This window comes from Corvus moneduloides, chromosome 4, assembly GCF_009650955.1.
Source record: "Corvus moneduloides isolate bCorMon1 chromosome 4, bCorMon1.pri, whole genome shotgun sequence".
NCBI classification, from domain to species: Eukaryota; Metazoa; Chordata; class Aves; order Passeriformes; family Corvidae; genus Corvus; species Corvus moneduloides.
Window position 1 is genome coordinate 57,570,055 of NC_045479.1, and position 27,566 is coordinate 57,597,620.

A 27,566-nucleotide genomic window follows, 5' to 3' on the forward strand; every position below is an offset into this window, starting at 1 on the left:
CTTTATCTAGTATTTCTAGTCTCGTTTCATCTAAACCAAACAGCCTCAATTTTTGGTTATATCATGTCTTCAGCTTCCAGGAATGTCTGTATTTTATATATATTTCTACATAAAATGTATATTTTATGTATACATTCATTTATTTATAATCTAAACCATTCTAGTTCATCAGAAAGTAATAGGCAATTGCAGTGCATAGCACATTTATCTTTAAGGTAGGCAGCTGAAATACATCCTAAGAAGTGCTTATTTCTCTCTGTTGACTAAGAAGTTGACTAGCTCAGAAATAGCGGACCAGAAATTGAATGGATTCATTATGCTGCTTCAGGAAAATGCAAGACAGATTTACTCGTCATTGGTAGGGATTTTGTATTCCCAGCCAGTACTTCGAGACTGTCTTGTTGTAATACCCTCTGTATCGACATGTTAAAGGACAATGGATTGGACGCCATTGCTCGTGCAGTGCACATTGGTTTTTTGTTACTCTTTGCCTCTTCAATGGATCAACCAAGAATTGCCGCTAAAGTAATGTGGAAGAAGGACTAATTCGATGCCTATATGTAATAATTTACATGTGACAGCAGAAGATCTAATAGTATCTCCCTAACTGAGAAGTTTGGTTGAACTAAAGAAGTAAATATGAAGATGTATGGTAATGACTTCTCAGGTATTCACTTCAGAAAGATGGGGTTTGGGTTGTTTGGGGTTTTTTTAACAACTCCCTGAATTATTAAAAGACAGGAAAAATGATTCATCACTGAGATAAAGTGAAATTTAGTGAAACACAGAAAATTCATATTGGATTACTGCAAGAATGCAGTCTCATGTATGTTTAAGTTTTCTTTTCCTCTTTCTGGTAAGATTATCCCAGAAAGACTGCACCGATCCAATAGTGCTGTTTTTACCCTACTAAAAAGTCAGTAGATTAGACTAATTGAAATATTTCAGTTCACAGAAAATGTCAGCAGATATGTTGTAATTCCCAGAGCATGCACATCTAAGCAGGACCCTTTATCAAGGAAGCTTGTGATTTCAGAGTTGTGTTGGTTTTGGGCAAGGGGTTTTTTTGTTTGTTTGGGGTATTTTTTTGCTGTTTCTTTAAGAATCTGGATACATATAGCTTTCACCAAATCACATATTATTCCAATTAGAGACTAGTAAAAATTTCAGTAAGAGAAGGTCATTGAATCTCTTCCTACATAATGCACAGGAGCACGGAATAAAACAAATGAAACAAATTAATAATAGAATTATTCATCTCGGTTAAGACTCAGGTCAAAAAAGACCTTTAAGATACTTAATTATCATTTCTAGAATAATGCATGGAATATGACAAAAAAGGCAAAAAGGCAGGAGAAAGCCTTCAATATAAACATTAAAAGGAGACTAGCTTTAAAAAATATTTACATATTAGAAACTTGAGCTCTCTAAATTGTAGATACTTAAGTGGAGGCAGACCACTAAATTTCCTACTCTCAACAGTGTCAGCGTCTATTACAAAAGGGAGAAAGCTACATCTCCCTTTTCTTATCTTTTTTAGTTATGAAATGTGGTTAGATTACATTCCCCAATGGATGTTTTTTCCTAGCTCTTCTGCAGACATGCAATATCAATATATATTTTTATATATTTTCCCCTCATTTCCCCATCTCTGCGCTGCAGGTCCAGATACATCCTGATATTTAAGGAATGTATCTGGACCTGAATTTCAGCAGACCTGGAGAAGTATGGAAAATGTATGTGAAACAACAAAGAGAGAGACCTCTAAGGATCAACAACAAGACAAGAAATGAGGTGATTTACTTACTTTCCTGCTGAGAAGGCAGCTATGGTGTTTTGATTAGCCCAAAAACTCATAAAATATTTTTGACATTTTGTAAAGTTTGAGGATGCTGATAAAGCAGCAATAAAGTACTTGGGGAGTATAGCACGAAAACTGTAGTACTAGGGGTAGAGTTGAAAGTACAGCTGGGAATATTAAATATTCTACCTCCTCAGATGTCCCTGCAGAAAACTTGAAATCTGTCAAAAAGCACAAGATACTAGAAATGGAGTTGTATTCCATATTGATAAACCCTTAATTTCATTTTTGCTTCAAAGAAAAAGCATGAGTCAACAAGAGAAGAACTTTGAGCTACATAAAAATGTTGTCTGTATTAATGGGGCAAGGCCAGCAAAATGATGGCTGGAAGTGCTGATAAATAGAAGGTAGTTTAAATTATGCTGATGTGTCTATTCCATTTTCTCAGCAGACCTTCAGCAGCATAATTAGATTGTTTTTTCACTCTGCATCCAAAGGGCACTCATTCCTTGTGTCCCTATCCTTTTTACAGCAAGTATCTGGGAGTGATATCCTGCAATATTAACACTGTCACTGGAAAATGAACCCTTAGTGTGCTTTCAGCTGGAGTACAACTTCTTTCACCTAAAACCAGCAAAGATACCTACAGAGCCATAATGCTCTGAACTATGCATTCTGTGAAATACAGGCACAGGTCTCAATTTACCTTAAACAGATATAGGGACACACCTTTAATTTTAATTTCATTTTCTTTGCCTTACTTTTCTTTGCCTACTTTAAGGTATAACTCATAGATTACCTAACTTTCTTCTGCCATTGAGTAGGAGAATATGAAGAGCCCAGGCAAGCCTATGTGCTCTCCCACTGTCACTCACTTGTGAAATTCCTATTGAGACAAAGAAAGAAATTAATGTTGGAAAATTATAGGATTTATTAGGGTGTTTGAAGGTCTACATGGAGGATAATTTGACATGGGTTTTGGGGGCTGGTGGTGGTGCACATCAGTGTGTTTTCCATGTAGTCCTCAAGTGACACTCCATAAGGGTTCAAGCTTCCCCCTGGTCTCAAGTTGAGATCCAAGGATGGATTTGACTTGAGGTTAGGACACCTAAACTTCAGTTACTACTTGTAGGTTTCTGTACAAGAGTTAGTTAATAGACTCATGGTAATGGCAGGAGTCTGAAAATATCTATTAATTGTTTACAACTAGTGCTGCTTGAAAGGCCCAAGAGCACTTAAGATATTTATGTGGCAGGTATTCTATGGGTCAAAAGGGAGACATTCTCCTGTCTTGAGTGACTCTGGCCAGCCAAAGAAGATATGTTCTGATATAATAACTATATTAAGTGACTATGTTTTGAATGTTTTTCTGGAAGTAAACTTTTTTGGCTGCTCAGTCATTTGATAGGCTCCACTCACTGTATTAACTAGATGCTTAGAAACATGTCTATAGCCACCTACACAAACACACGGTAATGCAGATTTCCTTAGATTTAAATGAATTAAGTCTATTGGGATGTGGAACTACTTTGTAATACTGACACAAAATTTGAAAGGTGCATGGTACTCCTGTATTATGAGCTTGAGCACTACAAAATTGACCTAAGTTTATGCAGAGAAATCACCTTATGAAATTTTACTTTAAAAAATTTCTGCATTTCCCACTGAATAGGCAGGTTAGAAGATGAGCATTAAAAATCTGGAGTTACTTTTTACATAAATAAGATATTAAAATGCAAGTTGGATGTAAATTCCAAGAAATAATGGGCTAAGGTGTTAACATTCCTTTCGTATTTTTTCCATAACCATCATGATCAGGTATTATCTATATTGATTAGATCATCTGCTGTTTCTCTTCAGCAATTCAGCTTCAGGAAATGAAATATTTATCATATTAGGGAATAATGATAATGCACAATTACTGAGGACTGGAATTTTGAAAAATGATACCTCTTTATTATGGTGTGGATAAAAATGCTTGACTAGTACTCCTTTATAAATGACATATACTTTCTGCATTTAAAGACAGGAGATCTTAAACGAGAAAGCTCTCAATTTTCAGAGACCTTACTCCTAACCAAATGTTAAAGGTCATGTATGATTTGCTCGAAATTACAAGTGATCTGCTACTTCCAGCAACCACTTTCCAACAACCAAAGTACACTTTGCAAAAAAAAAAAAAAAAAAAAAAAAAAAAACAAACCAAAAAATATTAAAATTTTCATTATATTGCTGAGAAGCTTGGCTTGAGTATCAACATAAATCAAAAGAAGTCCTGTTCTGGGCATGATCTGAAAGAAAACCTGTCAAGACTAGTATCAATATTTTCAACAAAGCACTGATATCTGTAGATCTCTTCTGCTACGGCCACCTCTGCCTCAAGACTCTGTGATGGGTGAGAAAGTCACACAGAGGACACAACAAGGAAGATTTTAAGAAGACTAAGACATCCAAAAGAGGATCCAACTCAAAACAAAACTAAACTATTTGTTGCTATGTTAAGCATCTCAATTAATCCAAAGGGCATTTTCTTTCGTGCACTTCAGGGCATAAATTTGCAGAGCCAGGTCCTAGACCCTGGGACCTTAAAGCACTGTTCCACACCGTATAATGGAACATAGGCCAGCTAATACAGCTTTGGGCATCTGCTATGTATTTAGATAAAATGCAGCCCAGAGTGTTGCTGTGACCCAGCCCCCTGTGGGGCTGGGGCAGCGTGATGCCAATCAATCCCAGCCCATCCCCTGGATCGAGTTTCCCGAAGAGGCAGACTCAGAGGGCGGGTCGAGGGGCGGCTCAGAAGCCAAAGCTGCACCCCCTGGGCGGTGCCCGGGTACAAGCCGCCTCCCCTGGTTCGGGAAAATTCCCGGTTACTGGGTTTTTCACTGGTTCTCTGTTACAACTCCCGCCTCTTGGTTTCCCCCCAAAGTGGTTCTTGTTAAATTGTATCCTCCCCCTGGCTTGTAACTCATTGGTTGTTTTCCCCTTTCCCCACGGTTTTCAAATTCCCTATAAAACTGAGGACAAGCCTCAGGGGAGGATCCCATCGCATTCCATCCCTTCCGAGCTTCTTCGGGTTGCCAAACTTCTAACAATAAACCTGTTAGGAGTCAGACCAGAATAGCCTCTCTCTTCCTTTGTCTCTGAGCTAACATGAGCTGGTACCATCGGCTTCTGCTGTGTTTCCCTCTGCAAAGAAGCCAGCTAGCTAGCCCAGCCAGCAGCTCTTTTCCTGATCCCGAAGTCGTTTCTGCGGCGCACAGAAGAACACAGCTGGACTCTCTCTGACCGGGGGCTCGCCAGAGCTCGTGCCTCGAGCACAAGAACTGCGTCACCAGAGGTATTATTATGGCTAGTCGAAACACAGTGTATGGATGAAAGGCAAGATGATGAAATGTTACAAACACCCACAAGACATATCTTTAGCTGTCACATTAGTTCCGCAAAAGGGCAACTTGTAGAAAGAGGTGATCAGCTACAGTGAAGATACATCCTAGCCTGTGATTAAAACTTTGTGAACAAAACTTTGAATAGAAAAACCTGCTATGGAACTTGTAATTGGTGGAATTCAGCCGTGTGGAATATTCACAACTTAATTTTTAAAACGTTTTATATTAAGTTACAACTTTTAAATTTGCCCAGCATTGTAAGCTGAGATGTGTAATATGAAATAATTTTATAACATTGTCCACTGGTTTATTTTCATGTAATGTTACACTGTAAATCTTCTTCATCTTGACCGTATCATCAGACTTTCTGAAAACATCAGCATGTACATGTGAATTTAGGAGGTTTCAGGGTAAGGTGAGTTAAGCTGTAATCACATTCACCTGAACTGGGTACAGTGTACCCCTCTAAAACTAAGTCATTTCAACACCTCAACACATATAGAGGCAAAAATAGAGAAAGGAGATTTCATACCAACAGGTAAGATAAAAATATACTTTGAGAAACAGATAATTTTCTGAATACTGGCAATATTAAATGCAAGTATTGAGTGAAGCAAGAGCTCTTTCAAAATAGTAGAGTATGATCATCTAATTGAGGCATATTGGGTAGCATATAAAGTGTAAATTTTTAGGATTAATTTACAGTATCCCAGGTGGACTTTTTTGTTCTCTAGCTTCTAATGGTTTGATTTTGTAATGTTATTATGTTTTCTGAAGTATTTTCTGTGTGAAAATTTATCTAAGTCATATATCTGATATTAACGTTTTCTGACTCTGTTTCTGTGAAGACATTAACCATACAATATGCGAAAGTTCAGTGGAAGGGAAGATTCCTGTCTGATTCTATACTAGACTTTTTTAAAACTTCCAGAATGCAGTCCCATGAAAAAAAACTTTAGGATTTAGCAAGTTTGTGCGCCAGTTATTTTATCTTTTCTCAATTAAAATTGAATACCATCTTCCCAGAAAGAGGAAACCCTTGATTCTACCTCTTATTTCCCAAGAGTCTGCAGTGCCTCCAGCAACAAATAGTGTGTATACAGCTGGTTATATGATATCAGAAGTGACAACACTGAGATACTAAGAACAAACACTGAGAACTAAGGAAATATGCTGAAGTAGCTTCTGTGCCTTATACAGAAAAAAAAAATTAAAAAGAGAAAAGCTATTTATACTGTAGGTAAGAGCTGAATATGTCACCAGCTCCAGTTAAAATATCTTGGAGCTTTCTACAGTGGCTGTGTTACTTGTTCATAGATGTTTTGGTTTTTTTTATAAGCAGGTACCCAGTGCTCTTCATAGAAATATGGCTCTGCTTGTTGTCCTACTGTTACAGTGGATAAGCAGAGGGTAGATATACTATGTTGGTTTGCTAAGAGCTACTTTGTCAATCTGTTTACATCAGTTATGGTTATTTACACAAAGCTGGAGCTGCAACACTTGGCTATCTCATCACTGAACACTGCAGTACCTTAGCACTATTGTTTAGGGGATTCTCAGAGCCTTGAGTTATGCATCCAGGTTCTCTAGACAATGCCCAAAGAGAGACAGGCAGCTGAAACATAAATCAATGCTGCAATTTGTATGACTGCAATTTATGTAAACAGATAGAAATTACTTTAGAGTAGCTTCGGTACAGACAAGGGTGTAGCATCACAGCACAGAAGTCTGAAATTGTTTCTGAATTTTGCATTGAAAAAACACTGGATAAAATGAATAAATAATGTTATCACCACATATTAGACCCAAAACTTCCCTTGCCAGGAAGTGGCCTTTCTGGGTCATGAAGTCATGCTCCCATTTGCTTATTCATTCAATCTCTCCCCTTTGAAATTTGCTTTCTGCTATACTAGCACGTATGGTGAAGAGAAGGATAGTCACCTTTTCCTTTATAGCTTGCAACCAGGCACTCTGCTGAGAGGCAAGACAGATGTGGGTCAGTTCCCCTCATGGGGAAATTTTTCACCTCCTTGACAAACACTGTAACAGCTAAGCAACTGAATCAATTAAATATAAATGGTGGGTGCCTGCCAGGCTCCTCTAGCTACTTTTTGGAAGAAAAAGTTGAGCCTGAGTTTGGATAACTTGCACAGCCAAATTACTAAATTTGCTAAAGCACCTGAGTCAAGAAGAGAGTTAGTAATTTTTAATATTATTTTGAAAGGTACAGTTATCTCCTATTGTTGATTATATTATGATTTAAGCCATTAAAAGAAAGTCTTGATATAAATTTGCAAAAAATATATTTATTTCCTAGTGAGAATATTTTAGGAAAGTCTTCCTTGCAATAACATCTTCATAATATGCTATAAATTATCTTGAACTAATCCTGTGGACTGTTCTATGTGTTATAAATTCCTCTCACATTGTCAAATTTGATTTATGAATTCTGCTCATGAGAAAATGCTGTGAAAAAGTAGAAAAGGCCTGTTATCAGCCTGCCTACATGCTTGCGTGGATCTGGCCCTATCTTTCTTCTCTGAATCTAGGCCTCTGGAAAGGGAAAATTGTGGCATATTTTCAATAGCCAGACAAGGGAGTAAAGAGCATGTGCATCGCACCTCGTATTAGTCATGTTTCAGTTCTCCAGACAAGAATAACAGAAGCCTCAGGGCACTGCTTATGCTCTTTGTGCAAGGGTTCATGCCAGTGTGTGCAGGCTGTTGTAAGAGCATAATCTTGCAAAGGCTGCTGTAGTTAGCTGGCTTGTCCCAGGGTATCCTCCCTGCAAAACAAATGGGAGCAAATGGTAACAATATTCATCTTGCAGTACACAGAAGTCTGATGACCCATGTCCAGGGCAAAGCTACAGTCAAGCTCAAGTCAAATAGCAATTCCATGTAGGGGATGTTCATTATAGTTTTCACAAACATGATAATCATAGAATATCCTGAATTGGAAGGGACCCACGAGGATCATCAAACAACTCCTGGCCCTGCACAGGACAGTTCCGAGTGATGCCATGATGATTTTTTGCCTTTTCTTTTATCCCCCTGTTACACCTTTTTCAACTTCTGTATTCTTAGTGCTTTTTGCCTACATTCTTGGACTTGTTTGTCAAGCTAGGAGACTAAACATTTTAGAAGCTTCGTAGGTAGGGGTTAGTGTGCCCCAGACCCCAAGGTCCTCTCCAAAACACATTCTGTAAACTAAGATAGAACCATCCAAGGGAAAGATCCTTGGGGGGGGGGGGGCTCATTCAAGCCTCTCATTGGCGAATTTTTGATAGATACGCTAATTAGTAAAACCTATAATGTAATACCAGATCTTTTGGGGGTGTGCATTGGGGGGGTGCATTTCAGTGCATTCGACCTGGACATAGTGCACCTATGGATCCTTAAAATAAATACCAAGGTAAAATCCCTTTTTCCCTTCTAACCGTGTTTGACTCTTGATTTTAAAACCAGGAAAAGGCATCACAAGAAACACTATGTGCCTGAGGGCAACAAAGATAATTGAGAGACTGGACCACCTCTTACAAGGATAGGCTGAGAGAGCTGGACCTCTCTACTCAGAGAGTCTTCAGACTTGAGAATGGAAGATTAAGAGGGAAACTCATCAATTTCTGTAAGTATCTGAACAGAGAGTGTCAAGAGGATGGAGCCAGGCTCTTCTCAGTGGTGCTGAGAAATAGGACAATAGGCAATAGCCAGAAATCGATGCACAAGAAGTTTCACCTGATTATGAGGTAAAATTTCTTTACTGTGTGGGTGACCATGCACTGGAACATATTGCTCAGAGAGGTTGTGGAGTCTCCCTCACTAGAGATATTCAAGAAACATCTGGACACAGTTCTGTGCAATGTGCACTGGGATGACCCTTCTTGAGCAGGGAGGCTGCACCAGATGACTTCACTGTGATCCCTTCCAACCTTATCCATTCTGTGATTCTGTGATTAGTCAGCTCTTGGAGTGTTCTCAGATGAAGTCCATCAGGTCCCATGGACCTATAGGGATCCAGCTGGAGCATCAGATTCGGCACAACTTCAGGGTTTACTGGGACTTTATCATTCTCATAGCCATAGTACTCAAGCACAGGGCACCGGAACCCCCTTAACCCATCCCCAGTGTAGAAGTCAGAGGCAAAGAAAGAATTAAACATCTCTGCCTTGCCTATGTCCTTGTCTTCTGGACCTGTTTGAGCCAGCTGTGTGGTGTTAATGCTTAATACCCAGAAACTTGATGTTCCCAAAAAGTCAAGGGCAGCTGATTTGGAAATGTCCTTTAATTCGTTGAAGGATTCATTGTCCTGTCTGGGAGGTCTATAGTAGACTCCCATGATAACCTGCATTATTTATTTGTCCCTTAATCCTTACTCAGTGGCCCTTAGCCCTGCTTTTTCCATGTAAGCTCCATACAGCCCTTCTATTACATACAACAACACACCTGCACCTTGCCTGCCCTGCCATCTAACACGGCTCTTCAGTCACAGGACTCATCCCACCAGGTTTCACTTATGCCAGTGTTGCCAAATCTCTGAGACTGGGACAAACCTTCCAGCTGCTCTTACTTGTTCCTCATGCTGCATGTGTTGGTATAGAAACATTTAAGGTGTGGCTCATTTTAGCTGACACATTGTGGAGCAGATTGAGGGATCCCAGTAGTGCTCAGTTCCTCAAGTTTTTACTTTCCATCCCATTGCTTATCACTGTCTGTTGATGATTGAACACAGACTTCACCAGGTGCATGCAAAGCCAAATTTTATTGTACAAGCCACATCTTAATATATTGTTGCAAACCAACAGTTCAGCAGCTACAAACTTCAGCTTCTAGGGTTACATGTTTTACATCTCCACTGACTACAGGTTACAATCTCCTTGCCCAACCTCCCGTTAACTATCCTACGCTTTGTCTCCCCTCCTTCTCTTTGTCTCGCCTCCTGCTCTTTGTCCCGTCCCCTGCCAGACATGGCCCCACCCACCTCTCCCAAGGCCCTACGCCAACCAAAGCCATTCTCTGTGGCGACATTCTGAATCCCTGTAAGTGTCAAGTCTGATTTTGTCCCTTTCCCTCTTCCAGTCTGGTTTAAAGCCCTATCAGTGAACTCTGCTAGCTCCTACGCCAAACCCCTTTTTTCCTCTCTGAAGAAGGTACATCCCATGAGGCGACAGTAGACCTGGTGTAGTACAGACCATCCCATGGCCAAAACCCCCAGTTTTTCCAATGGCACCAACCTTGGAGCCTTGTGTTGGTCTGAGGAGTCTGCCTGATCCTTTTGATATTCTTCCCTGCTACTGGAAAGATTGAGGAAAAGACTACCTGTGCTCCTGTTCCTTCAGCCAGTCGTCTCAAGGCCTTGAAATCTCTTTTGCCCTCAGACTTCTTTTTGTTTTCTCACCAATAGCAGATAATAATCAGAGAGCTGTAACAGACTGGACAGTTTTCTAGTAGTGACCCTTACCTGAGCCCCTGATAGACAGAATTTCATGTCTGAATATTGGGCCCTCTATTTCCTTGAGAAGGGAGTCACCTACAATAACTACCCTTCTTTTCCTCTTAACAGAGGTCATGGTGCAGGGGGTAGACTGTGTTCCCCTATGTGGTCCCTCTATCCCCAGAGCACCTTTGTTCACCTCTCAGGTAAAACTGTCTGTGGCAAAACTCTCCTAGTTTTAGAGCCTCATACCTGTTGCAAAAATGCCAGTCCTACTTGTCATTGCCAAGTTTTCAGGAAAAGGAGGAGCCTTCCTTCTGGTATGGGCACGGACAATCTTCCAGCCTTCATGTTCAAGAGATCCTTGATTAACTACTTGACAGGGTTCCAACTTCACCTGCATGTCTACTACAGTGGAGGTTTGAGGCTCTTGAGGTTTGAGAACAACATATCAATTTCTCGCTCATTCTCTCCAATACTGCACAGCCTGTTCACTTCCTCCGGTAGTTCCTTCACACAGTTCATTGACAGTTGCACACCTTTTGCGAAAAAAATTATTGTAAGTCCCAGCCTTACAGAGAGTCATTAGACACTCTTGTTAACCAGAAACCTGGTGACATGCATTTACCAACAGAAGGTCTGGCTGGCTGGAGGCCTCTGACATGGCTGGTGCAGTGACTCAAGCAGCTGTGGGGAAATGAGCTCTGCGACGTGTCAAAACCATACCTGAGGGAGCATATACTAATAAGACAGGGGATGAAAAATTCTCTTTTGGCTTCCATCAGTGGCTACTGGGTTTGCTCACTGCCTCTGTTGATTGATAAAACAGGGTTGAGGTCATTGACAGACAGGCTAGTTAAGAAAGAATATAACTAACAATGTCTATAAGAAACTGAACTTTTTCCTTAAAGTTACTTTGTAAAATCTGGCTAAGATCACTTAAGGGTACAAAAGTGAGCATGAAACAGTGTTGTGGCTATATTACCTACCGCCAACTACCAGCTCTATTGACCTATATTGGTAGAAAGTATCAAACAGTATGACCTTTATCAAGATCCATTTTGTTCTGTTTTCTAATCTAGAAGATTATACTTTAGAATTAAATTTGAAATCATCAGTTAGTTATAGGCCATGTTTCATTTACTGTCAAATAGACACATGCAAGCTAACACAGTATTTTGTCCATCTGCTATAGCCATAAGAATTTTGAGCAACAATATCCATTGATTTTCTCCTTCACAAAATTCCTTGTCAGTTTGCTTGACCTTCTTTTCAATGATGATCAAGCTATCCTGTTTTTAGTTTTATTCTAGTGTGTTCCAGTGAGAGAAAGAAATGTAACATAACGTTAACACCATTTTAAAAATAAAAAAAAAGGTATGCAGTTCTTTCTGATAGCTGCAGTAAGTGGCTTTTCCCCCAAGCAGATCAATTGGGTGTGTAGAAAAACAGGAGCTGAAAACATAATCTTTCAGAAAAATTATAAGAAATAATTGTAAATTCCATGCTACTGGTTGAAGCAAAACATGGGATCCTGGTGGTAGTAAATAAAATTTAAATAATATCTTTTGTTGACTAAAAAAAATTATTTTGTGAGTTTATTCAAGCAAATAAATATGTTGACTAATGCAATGAATTAGTGTGCACTGAAGAGGCAATTATCAGCTGAAGAAGGAATAAAGGAAGGACATGGCCAATTAGTCAGGAATTCAGTGCAGGTGGCTGCCCTTGTTTAGATTAAGTAAGCAGTCTCCAGAGGTGATGACATTTCATGAACTGTGAAAGAAACCTTAGCAAAGAGATAAAGCACAAACCTCTTGTATCATTTGAAGTCTGAGTTTCAATCTATGAATTGACAGAAGAAGTGGTTTAAGCTAAAACTTTTAAATGGCAAAACAGACTGAGAGAACATCTTTTAAAATAATATTAGAAGAATAAACTCATGTTGCTGTAATTTTGAGAGTTGTTGCCAAGATGCATTTTTCATACTGTCTGTGATTTCATTTTCTTTGTTTTTCTCTTTTCTAAGAATTAAAGTCATATGGAAACAAGTGTAGGAAACTGCATGGGGAATCTTTCCTGTTTGGTTTCTAATGAATTTGAATACATTTGGGTAGTACTTTTATGCAGAGCATGTAGAAGAAAGAATCAATCATTTAGAACTTTCTAAGTTCAAGTTGTTGAATAGTTTGCCACACCATGCTGACAATATTGAGTTTTCATTAGGTTTTACAGGATACAACTCAGACAGAATTATACCAAATAAAGATAGGTTGACCTCCTACTGCTCACACTAGCCTTCACTTTTGTTTCTGAACAGTAGGAGAAAATCCATTGTAAGCATTTGCTTTTGCAATGGTCTGTTATATTATTTCAGCTGTGCAACTGCTATAAGAACAGAGAAGAACTCCCTTGCCAAAACCAGAGTGAAAGCACTTAAAATTATCTGTGGGAAGCCTGATGAAAATTTAGAACCGCCACAAGCTGGTCACACATATTTGCATGTTTACACAGCAGAAAAGGTGTACAGAACTCAGACTTCTAAGTCTGTCAGCCCAGGATGTGTTCCCAGGAAAAAAAACTTCTACATCTACTGTGAAGGTAGGCAAACAAAAGTTTGTATGCAAAAACATGAAGAAAATAGTTATCACAGCAGTCATGCTAATTCTTCATAACTTATAGCACTTTTCATTCAAGAGTCTTTACTTTTTTCTAGAAATCTATTAGCCTTTAAAACAGCTTTTGGAACAAAACTGACACTTTCTTTTATTTAAATCCCTTATTAAAAAGGAAAAAGTCTGAACTTATCTCCATGATTTAGACATTCAGATGTGATTTATTTTATTAAATCTACTTTCTTAGCTCACCTCACCTTTCCTGTCACGTCCACTTTTGAAACTCAGTATGCCTTTCAATTTAATAATGATGCAGAATTAGATGTGTAAAGCTCCTAAGCAATTTACATTGCATTTTTTCATAAAGGCACATAAATTTCTCCCCTGCCAACTGTTTTGCTGTAGTCTCCCTAAGGTTTTCAACCCTTAACTAGCCCTTACTTATATAAATCCATGCTAACTCATATATTGCCCCAATTGCTATATTGCCCCAAGAAGGCCCCTTGATGAGCCAAATATATATATAAGTAGAGTTAGAACTAGTTAGTTAGTTTGCTGATAGCTCACTATATTATATAAGACTGCATATTATTAAGTATTCAATAAGGAAATATTATCATATAAACACTGGGTGAAGTGAGATGCTAGGTCAATAAGAAGACAGAATCCACTCCTTTCCCCATACTGTCCATACTGTAAACTGTGTGGAATTATGGTACTTAAATACTTAAATTCCAGAGTCCATGTCTACTTCTTATTTGTGAGGTGCAGAGCATTTTTACACTAACTTGGCACTCCAGCTAGGGTCCTTATTCTCTATGTTGTTTCCTGAGCTTTGCCTACAAAAAGTGGAGAACTCATTATATAGTTGCAGCTATTTTTTTCCACTTTGCTCTTTCCCTTTCCTCTTCATCATTCCATCTTCCCTCATGTCAGAGAATTATTTCCACAACTGCTGGCATAGCTCTTTTATTCCCCTAAGAGCATCAAAAGGTATAGCTCATCACTAACCCAAGGTATCAGTGCTATACTGGCAAGCACTGAGACACCTGTCTCCTTCAGTATTGGAGAGGATGGACAAGGACATGCAGCATCTCAGTCACCACTGCCTTGAACTAGCATTTCAGGAGATACTGAGTTCTTTTGCACACTTATGGGAGCTACTTCTTCCTGCACCTACCCAATCCTTCCATTGTTTTATGGCTCTTGTCTTCTTGGTTTAGAGTCAGCAAAAGCAGAGTAAACATTGGTGCGTCCAAGGCCTTCTTTTTGAGTCTCTTAAAAAGTGAGCCAAGATTCCTAAAGATTTTTCCATTAGAAGTGAAAAGGCTCTGGCTGTAAGACTTTAATGGCATGGTATCTCACTTCAAATGATGTCAGGTAACTTTTCACATTACAAGAGTGTTATGTTAACACAAGACTATTAATAGCAAGATTCATGTCATAAAGAGGTAAAGAAGGAGTTAATAACAAACATTTCAAAGTCTCCTTTCCATAAATCATCAGCTATAATTAATGAATTTATGATTCACATAACTATAGTACTATTAGTTATAACTCAGTAACTACAATTATTCTCTACAAAATTTTTTGTTATTAAAAAAATCAGATGAGGATTTTCTCTTGAAAAATCTTTGTAATGTCCCTCTCTCCAAGGAGAATAAAAGAATAAATTATTGTATTATAGAAATTAAATGTATTAAAATTTTTCTGTGATGGCCAGCTTAAATCTATTTTAACTTAACATATGAATTTAAATATACAAATTACTCACAGCCACAAACACAAAGAAATGGATACTAATTGCTCAAGCACCTACCCTAATATGTTCTTAGAATTACAATGAAGGAAAGGTGGTATGTTAAATACTATGAATGACATCTCTGAAATTAAGTTTCTGTCAAAAGATTTACATAGTAGTGGGCATATGCTCCAGTTTGCCATGAACACAGAACACAGCTGAATGCTTTTAAGATTTGATTACAAAGTCAATGACTACAGCAAATGCAATAGATACTGTGTCACTATAGAACTCCCAACACAAAGATTCCAAAACAAATTCCTGTTTTCACCCTAAACTCTGGATTTCAGCCTCACTCTTTGTCATGAAATTAGCTTTTCTAATCTTGGTCAAAGTGACAATTTGAAGAAATTTGAAGGAAGACATAGGTTAAATTATCACTTAGTTTCTGCATGTTTCCCTCTCTCCCCCAAAAGAACAAAGTAAAGTATTAAATGAAAGGATAACAATCTTTTGAATTGGGAGCAATAGTTTAGTTACAGTCAAAACACACTAATTGTTTCTGTGTCTGCTTTCACTAAGTTCATTTTTTCACGATTTTGGAACAGAAGTAATTTGCACCTTAATATATTACTAGGTAGAACTACTGAAATACAGAGAAATAAGAGTAAAAACTCTCAACAGCACATAAAATATTTTACTCTAATGTATGCTGGAGGAAAGTATTCACAAAACATGCTTACACAGCCACAATCAAAAATATTAGGATAACTCCTAGCAAACTAGACATAAGTTTGCATGCAATAAGGTGACAAAAGATTTCCTGCAGAGACCTGCATCATTAGACACCCTGAGGTAATTCTTCTGCTTTACAGACCACTGCTTTTTTCTAGAAGTAGCCCACAAAAAGTACAACATATATAATTCATAAACTAAGGGTCGCATTAAAAGGAATTAGGATGTGTAAAGATGATATAAACATTTCATACCTAGTAGCCCTAACATAGCACTTGTCATCCTCTGAGGTATTTCAAAGATCCTCTCAGCCATGCAACATAATCCATGACATCTATCCCAGAAGACTTTAAAGTTTTACAGTTTCCATGTCCTTCCTAGGCCTTGCCTACCTAAAAGGAACTATAAATGCATCAAAACCCAACAAATCTATGAAGAATTTCTGACCTGCTTTCACCGATATCTGAAATAACTTCCTTCCTTTGATCCTCAGCAATGATTTCTCTGCTTCTATGTTCCGTAATATGCTGTCCTAGACTGCAAGCTCCTGAGAGCTCTTAAGCAGTAGGAAAGTTATCTCCAGCATAGGTGAGGTGCTGGATAATTTATCATTAGGTTACACTGGTCACAGCACTGCACAAGCTTTTCAAGAGCATATCTGAGTAAGAGAAGCTACCAGCCTCAGGCAGGATAAAACAGAGCATGTAATTTTATCAGGACCACATTTCACTCTACCATCAGCTAGCATGGATCACCCATCTCTGGCTATGGAATAGCCTTCATAGACCTCTGCCAGGAACAAATTATTAGTTGTGGGCATGTCAGTCCTGAGTTTCTGTCTTGACTATTCCAGGTCCCAAGAAGCTTCCTGTTTTGCCTGATGAAACACTCCATCTGTTCAACTGTTAGTTGTCAATCTGCCCTCGGTTGTCTTCTTGCAAGGTGGTGTTACCATCATCTTGTCTACATATCAGAAATTGCTACCCATGACATACCAGTATTTGTTGAATTCTGATAAAGCAGAATTTCCAACTTCACCGTGACCATCAGTGACAGATATATCCCCAACCAGTATGTCGCCAGTGGATCCTAGCAGATCATTAGTGGCAGGCATACCCCTGCCCTAAATAAGGCCAGTAGTTACCAGTATTGCAAGGTATTCTAGGACCTTCACCCATCAGTTCAGAAATTTCAGATACACTAGTATTTCCTGCTTTGATAGTATTCCTCATGCTTGAACATTTGACTGTTCCTGATGCAAATGGACGTCTTATTTCAGTACAAAATCGCTTTTATGTCCAGAAAGCGGGAATCTTCATTCTCAGCAATGACAATTGTCTCCACTGTCATCTTTCACATAGCTCTGTCTTGGTGATCAATGTAGTAAAGCAACTGCTCTAAGCTCTGTCTCAATGGCCTTCACAAATTCCATTAAATGTTTCATTTTCTAAAAGAGATGAGGCAGCTGGTGTGGGGTCAGTAGCTCAGACCCAGGAAGCTGTGACCAGTCCGGAGAGATGATCCCGTGAGTAATCGTCTTCCCAGGGCCCGGTGTCTTCCCTCAGCTGCTAGCTAGAGGGCCCATGCAGAAGCTGTCAGCTCTTTAGTGATTGTCAGCTCACGATTTCAGCTCTTTGCTCTGCAGGGCAATCTCCAGGCCAGACCAGGAGGAGAGAGACAAGAGACCCGTGTAGCAGTTCTGCATGGGGCAACTTTATTAGTCCGCACCCTGCGCAGGGGAGGCCAGAGACGAGCTCCCTCTGGTCTCACAGGGCAGAGGGCTAGATCTTATAGGGATGCAGGGGGTGGGTGTTAGAGGGTAAAAGCCAATGGGTTACAAAGGATCTGCATAGGGTCTCCCAGGGGATTCTGGGTCTGTCTTCTTCTCACCGTAACTGAAACTGGTTGTCTTTCCAGGGGAGTTCTGCTGGGATGTTATGCAATCTCCTTATCTCAGCAGGACTCCCTCCAGGGCAGAGGCTGAGTATACCCCACAAAGACATACCTGTGATATCAAGTAGATGTCAAAAATGAGAATATAATCTGAATCACTATGCACATACTGAAAACTGAGCAAAAATATACAGGAAGTCCTTCCAACATTTTTGCAGGAAAGACTTCAATACAGACTTAATCTCCTTTCTGAGTAAAATAAAACATATTTTCACTTTATAGGAGTAAAAATTCCACAAAGTACAAGGCTTATGAACCATTCTGTTGACGCAGAGATATACAATTCCTTTTTTTAATATCTTCCTCTCCCTCTTTTCCTTCTTCAAACAATTTCCTCCAGTTTTCCTTACTGTCTCCAGCCTTTTTGTGAAGGGCAGACTTTCACTTCTGTTGTGATGATAACAGAAGAAGCCTGGCTGTACTTACTGTCACATGCCACACTTCTCTGTACCTCTCACTAAAAACATTTTCAGATAAAAAATGTTCCTTCCCTCTCATTGCTTTCCATTTGACAATGAGTGGAAAATATTCTTTACACAGAGTACATATAGTCCTTCTTCCTTATCAGAAAAGGCATTGCCCAATGTATGCACACAGTTTTCTTAACCTTTACACTCCATGAAACAGCTTTGCCAGAATGGACACACTTGAGTCTCTGCTCGTAGTGGGTCTGGCTGGGAAGATGTTAACTCTCATCACATCAGCCTGTATGGTGCTCTGCTCACATTTGTGGCTAGCAATGTTGGTAGCACACCTGTGTTTTGCCCACTGCTGATCAGTGCTTACACAATAGCAAGGCCTTCTCTTTTTCTCACTCTGGCCCTGCCCTCACACTCCAAAATAATGATCCTGGGGGTAAGCAAGAAAACGGAAGGGGTACAGTGGGACAGCTGACCTGAATCAAAGCAAGGTCATATGGTATCGTGCTCAGCAAAAAAAGCTTAAGGAAAGGAACGAAGCTGGAAGAGAGAAACATAGGTGCTTATGTTGTTTGTCTTTGCAAGTCACTGCTGCCTGTGATGATGATCTGCTTTAGAGGAAGTGGCTGAACATCTGCTTGTGGATGAGAAACAGTCAGTAAGTTCCTTATTTTGCTTTGCTTGCACGTAGAACTGTGCTTCACTTATTAAACTGTCCTTATCTCAACCCACAAGTTTTCTCAATTTTGCTTTTATTGTCTGCCCCATCCCATTGTAGGGGGGGGGGAAAGAGTTAGTGAGCAACTGTGTTGCCACGACATTGCCACATTCACATATCCCCAGAGGCATACACAGAAATATTTTTCTGTCTCCCTTGTGCTATATTCGTCTGTACTTAGCTTTCTTCCAGTTTTTATATTTAAGCCATGATGCATTGAGAGAACCACGTAGATCACACCTGATATCTATAGAAAAGCAAAGGAAGCAGCACTCCGCATTCCTCTGAAGAGAATAACAGTCACCATCAGCCTCTCCTATAATGACTCCTCTCTGCTTTACGCTGTAGCCTGCACTCATCTTTCTGTAGGCATATGACTTTGCATTGTGTAAGGATACCTAGAACTTACACTTGTGAGAGGATGATAAAAAGAAGGAATCCTTAGAAGGGAAAAAAGAGAACAAGACTCTATGACAAGAGCTACATATTTTATTGCTACCAAGTAGTGGGTTTCCTCCTGGAAAGTATAGCAAAATTGCTGATCTCATGAAAGGCTAGCATAAAGAAAATAAAATCTGAAATCTACAGCCAGAATAATTCTGTACTCAAACTTAGATAGGAAAGGGGTCTCAGGTAACCTTGAAGAGTGTACCAAAGTCCAGCTGAGGATGCTGGCTCTAGAAAGAGCTTGTTTTCTTTTACAGAAAGGTCGTGGGGTTGGAGAGAAGGAACTGTAATGACCCTATTATTAAATCTGTTTTTCAGGCAATGGAAAAGAAATCTGCTGCAAGTTTATACCATTTGGGATCCATGGTAGTATTTTGTCGTGGCCGGTGAACATACATTACAAGGGACAGAGATTTCTCAGTAAGACAAGTCCCTAGTGCCACAAGAACCACTTCATGTTAGGGTGACCAAAAAGGCTTCTCCCAGGATACTTGTTCTGTTCTGTTAATCTATCCCAGTTTTGATTCCCCGGTTGGCTGTCAGCCTCTACCCCTCGTCACTCCCCCAGAGCTTCCCCATTGGTCCCCGTTCCCTGGTCCTGCCTTTTCCCCGCCCCCAGATAAAACTGTGAGTTTCGGGATCATGTTGGTATTTGCCTCTGCACCCTTTGACAGTGTAGCAGCAATAAGTGCTCCTGGCAGAACGCACGCAAATGCCCTTCTCGACTCTTTGCTACCGACTGTAGCACTGAACCCACCCGTGCATCTGTGGGGGCATGCATATGCCCCACAGAGCCGGGCAGGGACGGTATTAGTATTTAATTTATATCTGTGGATCAGGAACTTGAGAAGAAATAGAGCAGCTCACTTCTAAGTTTCCACACTGGCCAGGTTCAGACATATGGTTCCTATCAGTCGAATCACTCTTCCTCATGGTACAATGCAATCACCCTGTTACAACTTCTAAAATTTCTGGTACTGAATATTATCAAAAAATATATATGAAGCTAACTGAGAAACATTCCTGCTTCAGAATGAGTATTTTGTGTCAGTGCACTATGACTATTTTTTACTGTTCAGAAGCAAGGAAAAAAGGGATATTATTTAGCATTTAAAGTCTCTGGGATTAATAAGAGATAACTACTGAGACAAAACGAAAGGTCAATACCATGGGATTGGGTTGGTATAACTATATACAACAAGCTGTGTACGTGAAGATTTTTGAAGTCCAGTGATTCCCATCAGTTTAAAACCAACTAAAACAAGTATGCAGGGATACAGAGACCAATCCTTTATCAGCAGAAGAAAATCGACAATTAAATAATTCTGAACTGTATATTATTTTCTTCTGCAATCTAAGAAAATAAATGTCATATCTATTTCATGATGCTATGAATGCCACTTTGGTCTTGGAGCTCAGTTAGAACTAGAAATTTCCGGGTTAAACAGTAAAAACTCTGCCATGTTCTTTCCTAAAAAGGAAAAAAAAAAAGGAAACCAACCAAACAAAAATCCCCAGGAGAATAATATGTCCCAAAACAGTAAAACAGTACTCCAAGGATCATTCATAGTGTTTCAGTCTCATGCCAGAATACATTTCCAGCAATGAATAAATGAACAGACTAGTCACATGTTGGATTGCATACTAAAATCTGTGCAAGATATTTTACTCAACCTTCTTTAAAGTATTGTTGATTGAGTTAAAATTGGATTTCTCCTCAGACTGATTATCTAATGTGATAGAAAATACACAGTCCAAGAGCAAATTTAGATTCCCGTGGAAAATTAAACTGTAATGTGGGGTTATCCACTGAGGCATTAAATATAGCTGTATAATTGTATCTGTAGATGACAACTGTGATATGACTGAACTTCATCTGGTTTCAAATGAAGACTTACAAAAAACATGTTCGCAAAGGACAGATGCTTCCTTTGAAATATTTGGAGGGGAAAATTGATTTTCACAGTACACTTTTCATAAACAATCACTGTACTTGAAACTTCTGAAGAAGTAGCTCAAGCGTGAAAGTTTCTGCTACTGAATCACAAAGGTAAAGAGAGTTCAGTGTATGGTCATTTTCATAAAAGAAATAAAAGAAATAAAACTGAAAAACTATAAGTAATTTGAGTAGTCACCATTCAATATCGCTCAGAGCATTATACCAATTTTTTTCCTATCATTTTCTTTTTCTATAAGTGAAAGACTGTGCAAATATATTATTATAGAACTATAAGCTTTGTTTTCCATCTGGGTCAAACTGCCAGTAAAATTATGTACCTTTTTGAAATGACAATATTCATAAGAAACAGGTACATAAAATGTAGGGTCAATTTTATCAGCTCAAGAATGGAGTTAAGAAATTAAACATAGAGAAGTGACTAACAACATCTACATCTTTATTAAATTGCTACTCAGAACCAATTCAAAAATCAATAATCGAGTTATGATTTAACAAATCTTTTCCAGAAATATTCTGATTGTGGTTATGATTTACCAAAGGCATAAATCCAGATGGACATTTCACTAGCCATCTTTGAGTTATTATTTTCTGCTTTTCTATTTTAACACACTAGTCTCTTCCCTGTGTGTGATGATCATAGAATCATAGTTATTTATGTTGGAAAATATCTAAGACTATCAAGTTCAACTGTATGGTAATGGGTAGGCTTGAGCATAAAAAAAATATGTCATCCACATCTGGCAGGGGTAGAACACCTTTTAAAATATTTATGAACTTTATGCTGTTACCAATGGCTAAGAAGGGGAATATTGGTCTTGTTCCACAAAGAGCATCCCTACATGTCTTTTAATGCTTTTAGAAGTTATAATGAGTGCCTACAGGTACATGTGTTTATCACAAATCAGGTTTTTACTGATTACTCCTATACTCTTAAGATGACTGCAGCCTATTGAGGTGCAATGCAGCAATGAAATTAGAAAAACTGATTTAACTTACAACAAGAACAAAAGCATCTCCGATGAGCTGCACAGTGGCAGGAAAATTAGGTGGTGGAAAATGAAACAGGTTCCAGGTGTTTTCCACTGTTGCAGAACAGTTTTTCTGTTGCAGCTAAAAAATTAGAATTTAATTTCTAAGATTAAAATTTTGTGTAGCTCTGATAGATTGAGGCAAAAATGTGACCCTTTCTTGTTGTCACTCAAAAGTCTGTACAGAGAGTTGTCTTGGGGTGACTTAGTCAAAAATAATTACTATGCTTTACAGTTTATTGATGGTCTTATTAACTTGAAATACTTGAACTACACCTAAAATAATTACGTTACACATCTTCATGCAGAAAAATTTTCTTTAAGCAACTCACAAGGAAAGACATATAATTATGAACTTCTGGTAAAGGTAGTAGTTTTATACAGCAGCAAGATATGATTAAAACCAGAAAAAAATAACATGCCTTCATCATTAATACCATAAATGCCCCTGGTAAATCACGTAAGCAAATGTTCAGCATCATGAAAATGACAGAGAAGAAAAAATGTATGGTCATGACCCCTATCAGGCCATGCTATAGGAACACAAGGTGTACAGTAGGACTACTGTAATGGAGTACAATCGAATCTGTTAATATTAAGGCTGGTGTTGAAAAAGTTAGATGCGTGGAGGAAGTGAGGAATCTCTAACTCATATGACAGTTTCAGCTGTCTCTTTCTGTACCTGGAACACTTCTCTAAGAATTGCTACCAGGATATATAAAAACCTTGACAGCTGTGAATGGAGTTAAAGACAAATGCTAAAATAGAAAACATAAAGCTAGACATGTCAGTCTAAAATTTAATAGTCAATGTAAATCAGCTTGTTCTCCTGCTATAAACAAGGCAAAGTAGATATCAAAGGAACATAATGAGCTACACTGGAGGCTGATGTAATTTGAGGTAGCTCCTTTGGAATCTAACTGGATTTACATCAGACAAGGATTCTTTCCTACAAGCTGCTTTATAAACTAAAATAAAACAGACCAGGCAAGCAGGGGGTATAAAACATACCAGGGGAGTGCATAACAATAGACTGATACAAATAAAGAGTTATATATTAAGACTTAAAAGGATGTTAGTTGTTGAAACTCAGGTTTGCTGACTCTGCTTTGTGGTATGACTTTGAAAGGATCCAAACCTCCACAGTTAAGAAACTGAAGATGGTCAAGTAAGGCTAAGAGGAGGATCAAATAAGGAACAAACTGAGTGAAGGAAACACCTATGGACAAAGAAATCCAACTTTCTGTCATAACTAATTTTATTGTGAAAGAAAAATGAGTTAAGAATGGTGAGAGGGAAAGACATATGAACAGACCTACATATGCATATGGTTTGCAATTGCTTCTGCTAATTTCCACAGGCTGCAAACCGATCCCTCATCCTTCTAAAAGAGGAGCAATTATCAAAGCTTTAATAAATTAAATATCTCCAGAAGCAGTTCATGCAGAAGAAAGCCTGGACCTTATGGAATCAGGTGTCACATGAAATGATTACCCTGCTTTTAGCTTTGTCATAGTTCAGCAAAAAAATCCCGTCAACTTCCAAATTTTTCTTCTACATGCAGAATGGTTTTCTCGAGTTTGAGTTACAGTAAGTCTCACCAGCTTTGTCAGACTACTTCTTAGATCCAGTACTTTTGTTAACTCATCAATTGCTGTGGTGTTCCTACATCATTTCTAAACTGGTAGGTATATTTTTTTCTAATAGATCCCAATCTCTGCCCATTAGTATGAATCCATATTTGTTATTGATTATTGAGAATGATCATATTTCAGATGATTTGATTTTAAAGGAGAGACATGGAAAGAATAAGGGTAGGGGTTTTTTTCATATTAAAGAGGGAATGACTTTAAAACATCAAAAGAACTGTATTATGGGCATAATAATCACCAAAAGAAATGTTTTGCATCATTTAGTGTGGTTAATTTATCTGCCTTGTAGCAAGAATATATTTAACTTTCTTAACTGATATTAAAATTAAAAATTTTAAACACAGTATATTAAATTTAGAAGTGTCAATGGGTTGACATAGAAGAATTAAGTTCTGTCAAATTGAAAATTATCATTTGAAAATTAAATTTGCAGTTATTTATGTAACATTTGAAAGCAAATTATAACCCTCTGAAATGCATTATGATGATTTTTTCATTAGGAGACAGGTCTTTTATGTAACCACAGAAGGGCAAAGTATTTTAACTATTCTAATTATTCCAAAATGCCTATACTTCAGCAGGAATTATTAATTTTTGGCCAAAGATTGTGTTTTAGATGCTGGATTACCTTGCTTTTCTGCACCCTTTCCCTACTGATGCCTTTTCCTGGTTTTAAAATCGAGTCAAACACAGTTAGAAGGGAAAAAGGGATTTTAACTTGGTATTTATTTTAAGGATCCTTAGGAGCACTACGCCCAGGTCGAATGCACTGAAATGCACACCATAATGCACCCCCAAAAGATCGGGTATAACATTATAGGTTTTACTAATTAGCATATCTATCAAAAATTTCCCAGTGAGAGGCTCGAATGAGCCCCCTTCCCCAAGGAATCTTCCCCTGGATGATTCTATCTTAGTTTACAGAATGCATTCTGGAGAGGACCTTGGGGTGTGGGACACACTAACCCCTACCTACAAAGCTTCTAAAATGTTTAGTCTCCTAGCTGAACAAACAAGTCCAAGAATGTAGGCAAAAAGCACTAAGAATACAGAAGTTGAAAAAGGTGTAACAGGGGGATAAAAGAAAAGGCAAAAAATCATCATGGCATCACAACAAATGATGCTTTTCAAGGTTCTGCTCGCATGTAGTGTAAGATCATTCTAGCCCTGTTGTAAAACTTTGAAAAATGTTCAAAATGCAAAATCTGTGTGATACATTTGAGGTTTTTTGTGTACTTTTGGCATGTACACAAACTTGGATTGTTAAACTACACATATATTATTTTTCAAACATTTTTAAATGTCTGATATTGTATCTGAGGAGATCATTAAAGGACAAGGTTTAAGCTGATCTCTTGTGTGTTACAAGAGCACACAACAGAGGGGCTGGGAAAAGTATTATTTCAATTATTAACATTTGACACTATTTCTCAACTCCAATATTTTTGCTAACTCATCAGTGATTTATTTTGGAGCACCAGGTCTTTTTTAAACCAAAATAAGGTTTTACTCTGAGACAAGTAAGTCAAATTTTGCCATTAGGTACATACGCAAAATGCGAAATTATGGCAGTGCTCTTAGTGCTTTCAAAATCTTGGGAAAAAATAAGAAAGTAGTTAAATAACAAATAAAAGAATTATTATACGTTAAGATAATATCTAAGCAATCCTTACTACCTGATTAATACAGAAATGCCTCATCTGTAAGAGAATTAAAATTATTGAACACAAATTTTGGATCCTAATGATATGCCTTTTTCAAGAAGCAGACTTGTCATCATCCTGGATTCTTCAAATGAGAGAATGCTGCTCATAGTGGGATTTATTCTTCCTTGATCTTGGGTAGCTTGAGTTTATTTTTGTTATCAGAGATTGCTTTCTCCTCACTGTAGCCCAGCTAAAGTCTGGAAATGGCCCATCAGCCTTTCTCAACTAAAAAAGCTGCTGTATTTTGGGGATTTTGACCCCTCAGTTTGTCAGACCATTCCCGTAAACAACATTGTCTAGCTCAGGCAGTTTAGGCATCAGCAAGGAAAAATTGAGCTTGTAGCTCTATCCAAGGTGAGTCCTGATGAGTCCTCATAACCTCCAGAGGAAAGTCAATTCAAGATCTGAGGCCTTTTATAAGCAATAGTTCTATGATATTTAGGGATTTGCATTCTATTGTGGCCTAAGTCTGGCATAAAGGGAGAAAGATTTTTTTGGGAAAAAATTACCACGTTTACCAGACTGGTGGATACATCCAGTCAAGATGCAGGATTTCCATTTGGAAAATTTGATAATGTTCAAGGAGAGGCTTGAACCTGTTCTCTGGCCTGGTTCCCTTATTCTGCTACTTGAAAGCCATTCAGAAATAGCCTTGAGGCCTATGGGAGCTTTGCCAAGAACTTCACTGAGCAAGATTTTTCTTAAAATGCATCTATTTAAAAGGATACATTGAAAAGCATTTGGGAAGCAGCAGTACACATCAGTAGCATAAATCAGATTCTAACATTGGACTGGCTACCTCAATGGAAGAATTTTATTTTACTTCTGATGTAGTAAATGGACCCACATGATTCAAAGGAGCTCTTTCAAAAGCAAAGACTCTTCAGACATCTAGCAGAGAGTAGTAAGCATAGTGAACCTATCTTTAGTGTGCCTTTGTAAATAATTAGTTCATATGTGTGTGTATATGTATGTCTCTCTCTCCCTCTCTCCCTCTCTCCCCACCCCACTTCTCCCCACCTTTAGAGAGTATTTTTGATACAGATGAGAGTGCCTGAACAAAGTCAGAGTGACACAGGCAGGCAGTGCTGTGTTTACAGAGACATGCAGGTGATTCTAATTTTTGTGTGCCTTTTACATGTGCATATAAATACTCAATGCAAGAGTTGAGAAGAGATCCTGAATAGTGTTATTTACTTTCGTAACACTGAATTCCAGATGGACGGCTGTCTGCTAGAACTTGGTTATTACAACTGATCAAGATATGGAAAAGAAGGAATTGCATTAAGGCAATCTTGTACTTTTGAGAGAAACAAACAAACCAACAATGAAACAATTTAAACAGAAAATTTCTTGTTAATCTTTCAAGCATGTCCAGTGAGAACTATGTAATTACATGCAGAAACAGAAATTCTAGCTGAATGAAATAGTGCAGCTATTAATTTTTTTTTGTGATTCGTCCCATTGCCAAATATGATTTTATTCTAAAAGCTAAGTTCATAGAAAATGAACTTGTTGAAGTTTAGATTACAGGCAATGCTCAGATGACTTTTCTTTCTCGACATCTCACTGTGGAAAGTGTAAAGTTTTGTATCTTGTTGCAGTTTAACCCCAGACAACAACTACCTACCACAGAGATGCTTACTCACTCTTCCTCCCACAAGAGTGGGATGGGGAGGAAAATCAAAATAGGTAAACCCCATGCACTGAGATAAGAAGAGTTTAAGAATTGTATTGTTACTATTATTAAGGAGGCAACAAAGAGAGGGAGAGAGAGAAAAAAAAAACAAAAGAAACAAGCAACAAATAATACAATTCCTCACCATCCACTGACTGATACCCATCCCATCCCTCAGTAATGATCAGTTCCCCACAGCCAGCTTCCCCCAGTTTATGCCCACCACTGGGCATGGTGCTCTATGCTATGCAATATCCCTTTGGCCAGTTCAGGTCAGCTGTCCCAGCTGTG